This window comes from Schistocerca cancellata, chromosome 4 (assembly GCF_023864275.1).
Source record: "Schistocerca cancellata isolate TAMUIC-IGC-003103 chromosome 4, iqSchCanc2.1, whole genome shotgun sequence".
In the NCBI taxonomy this organism is placed as follows: Eukaryota; Metazoa; Arthropoda; class Insecta; order Orthoptera; family Acrididae; genus Schistocerca; species Schistocerca cancellata.
This window is the reverse complement of record NC_064629.1, coordinates 695,246,933-695,257,104: the sequence shown is the minus strand read 5'-3', so window position 1 is coordinate 695,257,104 and position 10,172 is coordinate 695,246,933. Positions and strand designations below refer to the sequence as shown.

General features: G+C 45.0%; 1 pseudogene; it reads right to left on the bottom strand.

Moving 5' to 3' along the window:
• Positions 1 to 8,489: 8,489 nt before the first annotated feature.
• LOC126185831 (5S ribosomal RNA) lies at positions 8,490 to 8,607 on the bottom strand (annotated as a pseudogene).
• Between the last annotated feature and the right edge of the window lie 1,565 nt (positions 8,608 to 10,172).

Here is a 10,172-nt window from a genome sequence, read left to right as displayed (position 1 = left end):
TAGCCCCCCGTTCACTAAAGTGCTCCTTTTTAAAGTGGTACCTCCGATCGCATCTGCTTGACGTCACACAGCTGCTCTCCCGTACACTGACTTGTTCTGCAAACAAGTATACGGCATCAACTGACTGCAGTGTGCCACCAACCGTTCCATTGTATTCCAGAGATGTCACACGGGACGTGAAGAAACTACAGTGCCAAAAGTTATCTACGCAAACTTCACGTGTAATTGCTGTGGATGACATTCCTCACTTTTGCGTGTTGTATGGCGAATAATGATAACGGTTATCTTCACAACCGCTACCTCCGACCACTAAATGGGTAATGTTAGTCTACTTTCATACTTACACGCTATGGCTAATGGAATACATATTTTAGAGACTTTTTTGATATTAATAGACACTAGCCATTAACATTTCGCTAAAATATTAGCAAGTTTATTTCACAGAGGCCACGGAAATTGTCCTAGAATTCAAGAATTTACGTGAAGATTCTCCAAGCTTTCTGCTCAAAATAATAACACTATCTGAACAACAAACTTTTTCTACTGTCCTGGTAGTGTTGCACAGCTATTCAGTCTTTGAAGAGAGGGTTTGGGATTTCAGTGAAGTGATCGAAACAACGTGAAACAAAACAATATGCATTTTCTCACACTCAATATCAATTCTGCATTCAAGCAGTCCAATATCAAACACCTCACTAATCACACTTTCAAACGACGATATTGGGATACTGGTACGTCAATGTCATAATCTGCATTTTGACAAGCATGTTGTAACATAGGCTTGTAATCCTGTACACAAAGTTGATTCAAATGGCTCTGAGCACTATGGGACTTAACATCTATGGTCATCAGTCCCCTAGAACTTAGAACTACTTAAACCTAACTAACCTAAGGACAGCACACAACACCCAGTCATCACGAGGCAGAGAAAATCCCTGACCCCGCCGGAAATCGAACCCGGGAACCAGGGCGCGGGAAGCGAGAACGCTACCGCACGACAACGAGCTGCGGACACAAAGTTGATTCTTTAACACAGAGTGAAGGCTGATAACGAAATTACTATTATATAACTTTACTTGAGGTTTTTCGCATTGTCGCCTTACATAATCAACGATCCTTCTCATGTAGAACTTACATTATCTTAAAAAGTACGCATCAAGAGGTTGGAAATATTTTGTTGTCCTTTAAGTGTTTTTGGCCGTGTTATATTGATATTTTGTTTCTTCGTGTTACCAAAGTTCCTCTCGTTAAACCTTGAATAAGCGGATATGCTGTCCACGTGAGGTTTAGTCAGCACAGAGTGCACTACGCACGGCGCCATAGGGAAATCGGGCCGTGCCACTGTGGCTGACAAACAGCTGTCTGGGACGTCGACTTCATGGCCGCGAATTACGCGGCATCTGGTGGTTATCATGACAACGTGAACTGTAATCAAGAGATATGATCAGCGACATCATTGTGTGTCAATCGCATTTCGAATAATTTAGGTTATTGGAAACCTTAATGGAAAGCTTGAAAATATATATACATGTTTCTAAACCCTCCTTCTACCGGAATTTTTTTGTCTCACTGAATACCACAGAGGTCAAATAGACCCCACGTAATTTACACCGGATATATTGGCAACATTTTGATGAACAAACATAAAAACATACGAGTACATTACAGCTGTTCAGTGTAAGAATAACTATTCTGTTTTCATAAGTGCAAAAAAGCACGAGTAAATTTTAAAATGTTCGAAGTACACTACCTGCCATTAAAATTGCTACACCAAGAAGAAATGCAGATGATAAACGGGTATTCATTGGACAAACATAGCCGGCCGCGGTGGCCGTGCGGTTCTAGGTGCTCCAGTCCGGAGCCGCGCTGCTGCTACGGTCGCAGGTTCGAATCCTGCCTCGGGCATGGGTGTGTGTGATGTCCTTAGGTTAGTTAGGTTTAAGTAATTCTAAGTTCTAGGGGACTGATGACCACAGCAGTTGAGTCCCATAGTGCTCAGAGCCATTTGAAACATTTGGACAAACATATTATACTAGAACTGACATGTGATTACATTTTCACGCAAATTGGGTGCATAGATCCTGAGAAATCAGTACCCAGAACAACCACCTCTGGCCGTAATAACGGCCTCGATACGTCTGGGCATTGAGTCAAACAGAGCTTGGATGGCGTGTACAGATACAGCTGCCCATGCAGCTTCAACACGATACCACAGTTCATCAAGAGTAGTGACTGGCGTATTGTGACGAGCCAGTTGCTCGGCCACCATTGACCAGACGTTTTCAATTTCAACATGCGGTCGTGCATTATCCTGCTGAAATGTATGGTTTCGCAGGGATCGAATGAAGGGTAGAGCCACGGGTCGTAACACGTAACGTCCACTGTTCAAAGTGCCGTCAATGCGAACAAGAGGTGACCGAGACGTGTAACCACTGGCACCCCATACCATCACGCCGGGTCATACGCCAGTATGACGATGACGAATACACGCTTCCAATGTGCTTTCACCGCGATGTCGCCAAACACGGATGCGACCATCATGATTCATCCGAAAAACTGATGTTTTACCATTCGTGCACCCAGGTTCGTCGTTGAGTACACTATCGCAGGCGCTCCTGTCTGTGATGCAGCGTCAAGGGTAACTGCAGCCATGGTCTCCGAGCTGATAGTCCATGCTGCTGCAAACGTCGTCGAACTGTTCGTGCAGATGGTTGTTGTCTTGCAAACGTCCCCGTCTGTTGACTCAGGGATCGATCGTGGCTTGCACGATCCGTTACAGCCATACGGATAAGATGCCTGTCATCTCGACTGCTAGTGATACGAGGCCGTTGGGATCCAGCACGGCGTTCCGTATTACCCTCTTGAACCCACCGATTCCATATTCTGCTAACAGTCATTGGATCTCGACCAACGCGAGCAGCAATGTCGCGATACTATAAACCGCAATCGCGATAGGCTACAATGCGACCTTTACCAACGTCGAAAACGTGATGGTACGCATTTCTCCTCCTTACACGAGGCATCACAACAACGTTTCACCGGGCAACGCCGGTCAACTGTGTATGAGACATCGGTTGGAAACTTTCCTCATCTCAGCACGTTGTAGGTGTCGCCACCGGCGCCAACCTTGTTTGAATGCTCTGAAAAGCTAATCATTTGCATATCACAGCATCTTCTTCCTGTCAGTTAAATTTCGCCTCTGTAGCACGTCAACTTCGTGGTGTAGCAATTTTAATGGCCAATAGTGTATAAAACTGAATAAAACACCATTGGATATAATTGATTCAGAGACAGAAAGTCATATATTTCTGCGTCTACATCTACATCTACGACTATATGATTACTCTGCAATTCACAATGAAGTGCCTGGCGGAGGATTCATCGAATCACCTTCAAACTATTTCTCTACCGTTCCACTCTCAAACAGCGAACGGGAAAAACTAACACTTAAATCTTTCCGTGAGAGCTCTGGTTTCTCTTATTTTATTATGAAGATCATTCCTCCTTAAGAAGTTGGGCACCAACGCTATTTTCACATTCGGAGAAGGAAGCTGGTGACTGAAATTTGATGCGAAGACCCTCCGCAACGAAAAACACCTTTGCTTTAATAGTTGTCACCTCAAATAGCTTATCATATGCGTGGCACTCTCCCCTATTTCGCGATAGTACAAAACGAGCTGCTCTTTTTTGAACTTTTTCGATGTCCTCCGTCGATCTTATCTGATGCGGAACCCACACCGCACAGCAATGCTCCAATAGAAATCGCTTGTGAGGAACGGTATCAAAATTCTTCAGGAAAACTAAAATGCTTTGTGGAAATCTAAAAGTATGGAATCAATTTGACATCCCCAGCCAATAGCACTTTTTACTTCGTGAGAATAAAGAGCTAGTCGTGTTTCACAAGAACGATTTTTTTTGAAACCGTGTTGGCTTTTGTCAATAAAGAGCGTTTTTCGAGATAATTCATGATTTTCGATCACAGTATATGTTCCAAAATCCTACCGCAAATCGACGTTAGCGATATGGGTCTGTGATTCAGCAGGTTACTCCTCTTTTCTTCGTTTTATATTGATGTGACTTGTGCAACTTTTCAGTCTTTAGGCACAGATCTTTCGACGAGCGAGCGGTTATATATGATTGCTAAATATGGAACTGTTTTGTCAGCATGCTCTGAAAGGAAAATGACTGCTATACAATATGGACCGGAGGCCTTGCCTTTATTAAGTGATTTAAGCTGCTTTGGTACACCAGGAATATCAACTTGTAAGTTTCGAAAAAATAGCTTTGAAAACAAAGGATATCCGATTTTCCAATGTGCCTATATGGGGTCATATTGACCCAGTGGCACCAGGAAGGGTACCACAACAGCTGATTCAAGAAACACTAACAAATAGGTACAAAAATAAGCGGGAAATAATATTTTCATTGTTGCAGATGTTTTGTATAATGTCCGTTCAACATAATATTCATCATTCTATTTTCATAAATGTTACATCCAAGACACAAACAAACAATTTATGTTGGCGTCACATTGACCCCAGTGGTGCTCAGTACATAAACCATGAATAAATTTTGTTGTTGTTATGGTCTTCAGTCCAGAGACTGGTTTGATTCAGCTCTCCATGCTACTCTATCCTGTGCAAGATTCATCTCCCAGTACCTACTGCAACCTACATCCTTCTGAATCTGTTTAGTGTATTCATCTCTTAGTCTCCCTCTACGATTTTTACCCTCCACGCTGCCCTCCAATACTAAACTGGTGATCCCTTGATGCCTCAGAATATGTCTTACCAACCGATTCCTTCTTCTAGTCAAGTTGTACCACAAATTTCTCTTCTCCCCAGTTCTATGCAATACCTCCTCATTAGTTATGTGACCTACCCATCTAATCTTCAGCATTCTTCTGTAGCACCACATTTAGAAAGCTTCTATTTCCTTCTTGCCTAAACTATTTATCGTCCACGTTTCACTTCCATACATAGCTACACTCCATACAAATACTTTCAGAAATGACTTCCTGACACTGAAATCTATACTCGATGTTAACAAATTTCTCTTCTTCAGAAACGCTTTCCTTGCCATTGCCAGTCTACATTTTATATCCTCTCTACTTCGACCATCATCAGTTATTTTGCTCCCTAAATAGCAACTCATTTACTACATTAAGCGTCTCATTTCCTAATCTAATACCCTCAGCATCACCCGATTTAATTCGACTGCATTCCATTATCCTCGTTTTTCTTTTTTTGATGTTCATCTTATATCCACCGTTCAAGACACTGTCCATTCCGTTCAGCTGCTCTTCCAGGTCCTTTGCTGTCTCTGACAGAATTACAATGTCGTCGGCGAACCTCAAAGTTTTTATTGCTTCTCCATGGATTTTAATTCCTACTCCGAATTTTTTTTCAGTTTCCTTTACCGCTTGCTCGATATACAGATTGAATAATATCGGGGAGAGGCTACAACCCTGTCTCACTCCCTTCCCAACCACTGCTTCCCTTTCATGTCCCTCGACTCTTTATAACTGCCATCTGGTTTCTGTACAAATCGTAAATAGCCTTTCTCTCCATGTATTTAACCCCTGCCACCTTCAGAATTTGAAAGAGAGTATTCCAGTCAACATTGTCAAAAGCTTTCTCTAAGTCTAAAAATGCTATGAACGTAGGTTTGCCTTTCCTTAATCGATTTTCTAAGATAAGTCGTAGGGTCAGTACTACGTCACGTGTTCCAACATTTCTACGGAATCCAAACTGATCTTCCCCGAGGACGGCTTCTACCAGTTTTCCCAGTCGTCTGTAAAGAATTCGTGTTAGTGGCTTATTAAACTGATAGTTCGGTAATTTTCACATCTGCCAACACCTGCTTTCTTTGGAATTAGAATTATTATATTCTTCTTGAAGTCTGAGGGTATTTCGCCTGTCTCATACATCTTGCTCACCAGATGGTAGAGTTTTGTCAGGACTGGCTCTCCCAAGGCTGTCAGTAGTTGTAATGGAATGTTGTCTACTCCCGGGGCCTTGTTTCGACTCCTCCTCTTCCATTTCCATGATATTGTCCTCAAGAACATCGCCCTCGTATAGACCCTCTATATACTCCTCCCACCTTTCTGTTTTCCCTTCTTTGCTTAGACCTGGGTTTCCATCTGAGCTCTTGATATTCATGCAAGTGGTTCTCTTTTCTCCAAAGGTCTCTTTAATATTCCTGTAGGCAGTATCTATCTGCTGGAGGGGCCCCGCCGGCGGCCGCCTTTAGTTATAGCAAGGCGGCCGCGGCGCTAAAATCAAAACTTCCGGTCGCGGCCACTGATAAGGGCTTCCGGGAAGCGCCATGCGCTGTAGATAAGTGACGTTTTTCAGAAGACGGCGTCAGTCGCCGGGCAGCCGCATGAGCAGCAACACCGAGCGCAGCAACGAGACATATTTATCATGCCACGCTACTACATGAGGAGAAGACGTCCTCGTCTAACAGTATACAGGGTGTTACAAAAAGGTACGGCCAAACTTTCAGGAAACATTCCTCACACACAAATAAGGAAAAGATGTTATGTGGACATGTGTCCGGAGATGCTTAATTTCCATGGTAGAGCTCGTTTTAGTTTCGTCAGTATGTACTGTACTTCCTCGATTCACCGCCAGTTGGCCCAATTGAAGGAAGGTAATGTTGACTTCGGTGCTTGTGTTGACATGCGACTCATTGCTCTACAGAACTAGCATCAAGCGCATCAGTACGTAGCATCAACAGGTTAGTGTTCATCACGAACGTGGTTTTGCAGTCAGTGCAATGTTTACAAATGCGGAGTTGGCAGATGCCCATTTGATGTATGGATTAGCACGGGGCAATAGGCGTGGCGCGGTACGTTTGTATCGAGACAGATTTCCAGAACGAAGGTGTCCCGACAGGAAGACGTTCGAAGCAATTGATCGGCGTCTTAGGGAGCACGGAACATTCCAGCCTATGACTCGCGACTGGGGAAGACCTACAACGACGAGGACACCTGCAATGGACGAGGCAATTCTTCGTGCAGTTGACGATAACCCTAATGTCAGCGTCACAGAAGTTGCTGCTGTACAAGGTAACGTTGACCACGTCATTGTATGGAGAGTGCTACGGGAGAACCAGTTGTTTCCGTACCATGTACAGAGTGTGCACGCACTATCAGCAGCTGATTGGCCTCCACGGATACACTTCTGCGAATGGTTCATCCAACAATTTGTCTATTCTCATTTCAGTGCAAATGTTCTCTTTACGGATGAGGCTTCATTCCAACGTGATCAAATTGTAAATTTTCACAATCAACATGTGTGGGCTGACGAGAATCCGCACGCAATTGTGCAATCACATCATCAACACAGATTTTCTGTGAACGTTTGGGCAGGCATTGTTGGTGATGTCTTGATTGGGCCCGATGTTCTTCCACCTACGCTCAATGGAGCACGTTATCATGATTTCATACGGGATACTCTACCTGTGCTGCTAGAAAATATGCCTTTACAAGTACGACACAACATGTGGTTCATGCACGATGGAGCTCCTGCACATTTCAGTCAAAGTATTCGTACGCTTCTCAACAACAGATTCGGTGACCGATGGATTGGTAGAGGCGGACCAGTTCCATGGCCTCCACGCTCTCCTGACCTCAACCCTCTTGACTTTCATTTATGGGGGCATTTGAAAGCTCTTGTCTACGCAACCCCGGTACCAAATGTAGAGACTCTTCGTGCTCGTACTGTGGACGGCTGTGATACAATACGCCATTCTCCAGGGCTGCAACAGCGCATCAGGGATTCCATGCCGCGGAGGGTGGATGCATGTATCCTCGCTAACGGAGGACATTTTGAACATTCCTTGTAGCAAAGTGTTTGAAGACACGCTGGTACGTTCTGTTGCTGTGTGTTTCCATTCCATGATTAATGTGATTTGAAGAGAAGTAATAAAATGAGCTCTAACATGGAAAGTAAGCGTTTCCGGACTCACGTCCACATAACATATTTTCTTTCTTTGTGTGTGAGGAATGTTTCCCGAAAGTTTGGCCGTACCTTTTTGTAACACCCTGTATAAAGCTGTAGATGATATAGAATTAACTGTTCATCCTACAAGTGGTCACGTGTTTTTACATTTTAATGAGCTGTAAATATAAAAATGAACGAAACATCATTGGATGCAATCGACTCAGAGGAAGAAAGTCACATGTTTTGAAAAGGATAGTTTTCAAAACAGGGGAGATATATAGTTCCAATGTGCTTATGGTGAAATATAGACCCCGGTGGTACTAAAAACTAAACTCCTCCCGCACAGACCATGAAGGCCCAACGGTTCCGACCGGCCGCCGTGTCATCCTCAGCCCACAGGCGTCACTGGATGGGGATACGGAGGGGCATGTGGTCAGCACACCGCTCTCCCAGCCGTATGTCAGTTTAAGAGACCGGAGCCACTACTTCTCAATCAAGTAGCTCCTCTGTTTGCCTCGTAAGGGCTGAGTGCACCCCGCTGGCCAACAGCTCTCGGCAGACCGGATGGTCACCCATCCTAGTGCTAGCCCAGCCCGACAGCGCTTAACTTCGGTGATCTGACGGGAACCGATGTTACCATTGCGGCAAGGCCGTTGCCCCGGTGGTACTAGGAGGGGTAAAATGTATAAAATACAATCAACTGTTTTTCCGTGAAGTGCGAAAATTAATTTTTAAAATATCGTTCACACGTTCTTTGTTTTACAATGACTTACGGAAAGAAATATGAAAACTGTTCTCCAACATAGTTCTGAACATCAGTTTGTGTAAGATATACAGGGTGTTACAAAAAGGTACGGCCAAACTTTCAGGAAACATTCCTCACAGCCGGCCGGAGTAGCCGAGCGGTTAAAGGCGCTACAGTCTGGAACCGCACGACCGCTACGGTCGCAGGTTCGAATCCTGCCTCGGGCATGGATGTGTGTGATGTCCTTAGGTTAGTTAGGTTTAAGTAGTTCTAAGTTCTAGGGGACTTATGACCACAGCAGTTGAGTCCCATAGTGCTCAGAGCCATTCCTCACACACAAATAAAGAAAACATGTTATGTGGACATGTGTCCGGAAACGCTTAATTTCCATGTTAGAGCTCATTTTAGTTTCGTCCACCTACGCTCAATGGAGGACGTTATCATGATTTCATACGGGATACTCTACCTGTGCTGCTAGAACATGTGCCTTTACAGGTACGACACAACATGTGGTTCATGCACGATGGAGCTCCTGCACATTTCAGTCGAAGTGTTTGTACGCTTCTCAACAACAGATTCGGTGACCGATGGATTGGTAGAGGCGGACCAATTCCATGGCCTCCACGCTCTCCTGACCTCAACCCTCTTGACTTTCATTTATGGGGGCATTTGAAAGCTCTTGTCTACGCAACCCCGGTACCAAATGTAGAGACTCTTCGTGCTCGTATTGTGGACTGTGATACAATACACCATTCTCCAGGACTGCATCAGCCCATCAGGGATTCCATGCGACGAAGGGTGGATGCACGTATCCTCGCTAACGGAGGACATTTTGAACATTTCCTGTAACAAAGTGTTTGAAGTCACGCTGGTACGTTCTGTTGCTGTGTGTTTCCATTCCATGATTAATGTGATATGAAGAGAAGTAATAAAATGAGCTCTAACATGGAAATTAAGCGTTTCCGGACACATGTCCACATAACATACACTCCTGGAAATGGAAAAAAGAACACATTGACACCGGTGTGTCAGACCCACCATACTTGCTCCGGACACTGCGAGAGGGCTGTACAAGCAATGATCACACGCACGGCACAGCGGACACACCAGGAACCGCGGTGTTGGTCGTCGAATGGCGCCGCTGTCAGTGTCAGCCAGTTTGCCGTGGCATACGGAGCTGCATCGCAGTCTTTAACACTGGTAGCATGCCGCGACAGCGTGGACGTGAACCGTATGTGTAGTTGACGGACTTTGAGCGAGGGCGTATAGTGGGCATGCGGGAGGCCGGGTGGACGTACCGCCGAATTGCTCAACACGTGGGGCGTGAGGTCTCCACAGTACAACGATGTTGTCGCCAGTGGTCGGCGGAAGGTGCACGTGCCCGTCGACCTGGGACCGGACCGCAGCGACGCACGGATGCACGCCAAGACCGTAGGATCCTACGCAGTGCCGTAGGGGACCGCACCGCCACTTCCCAG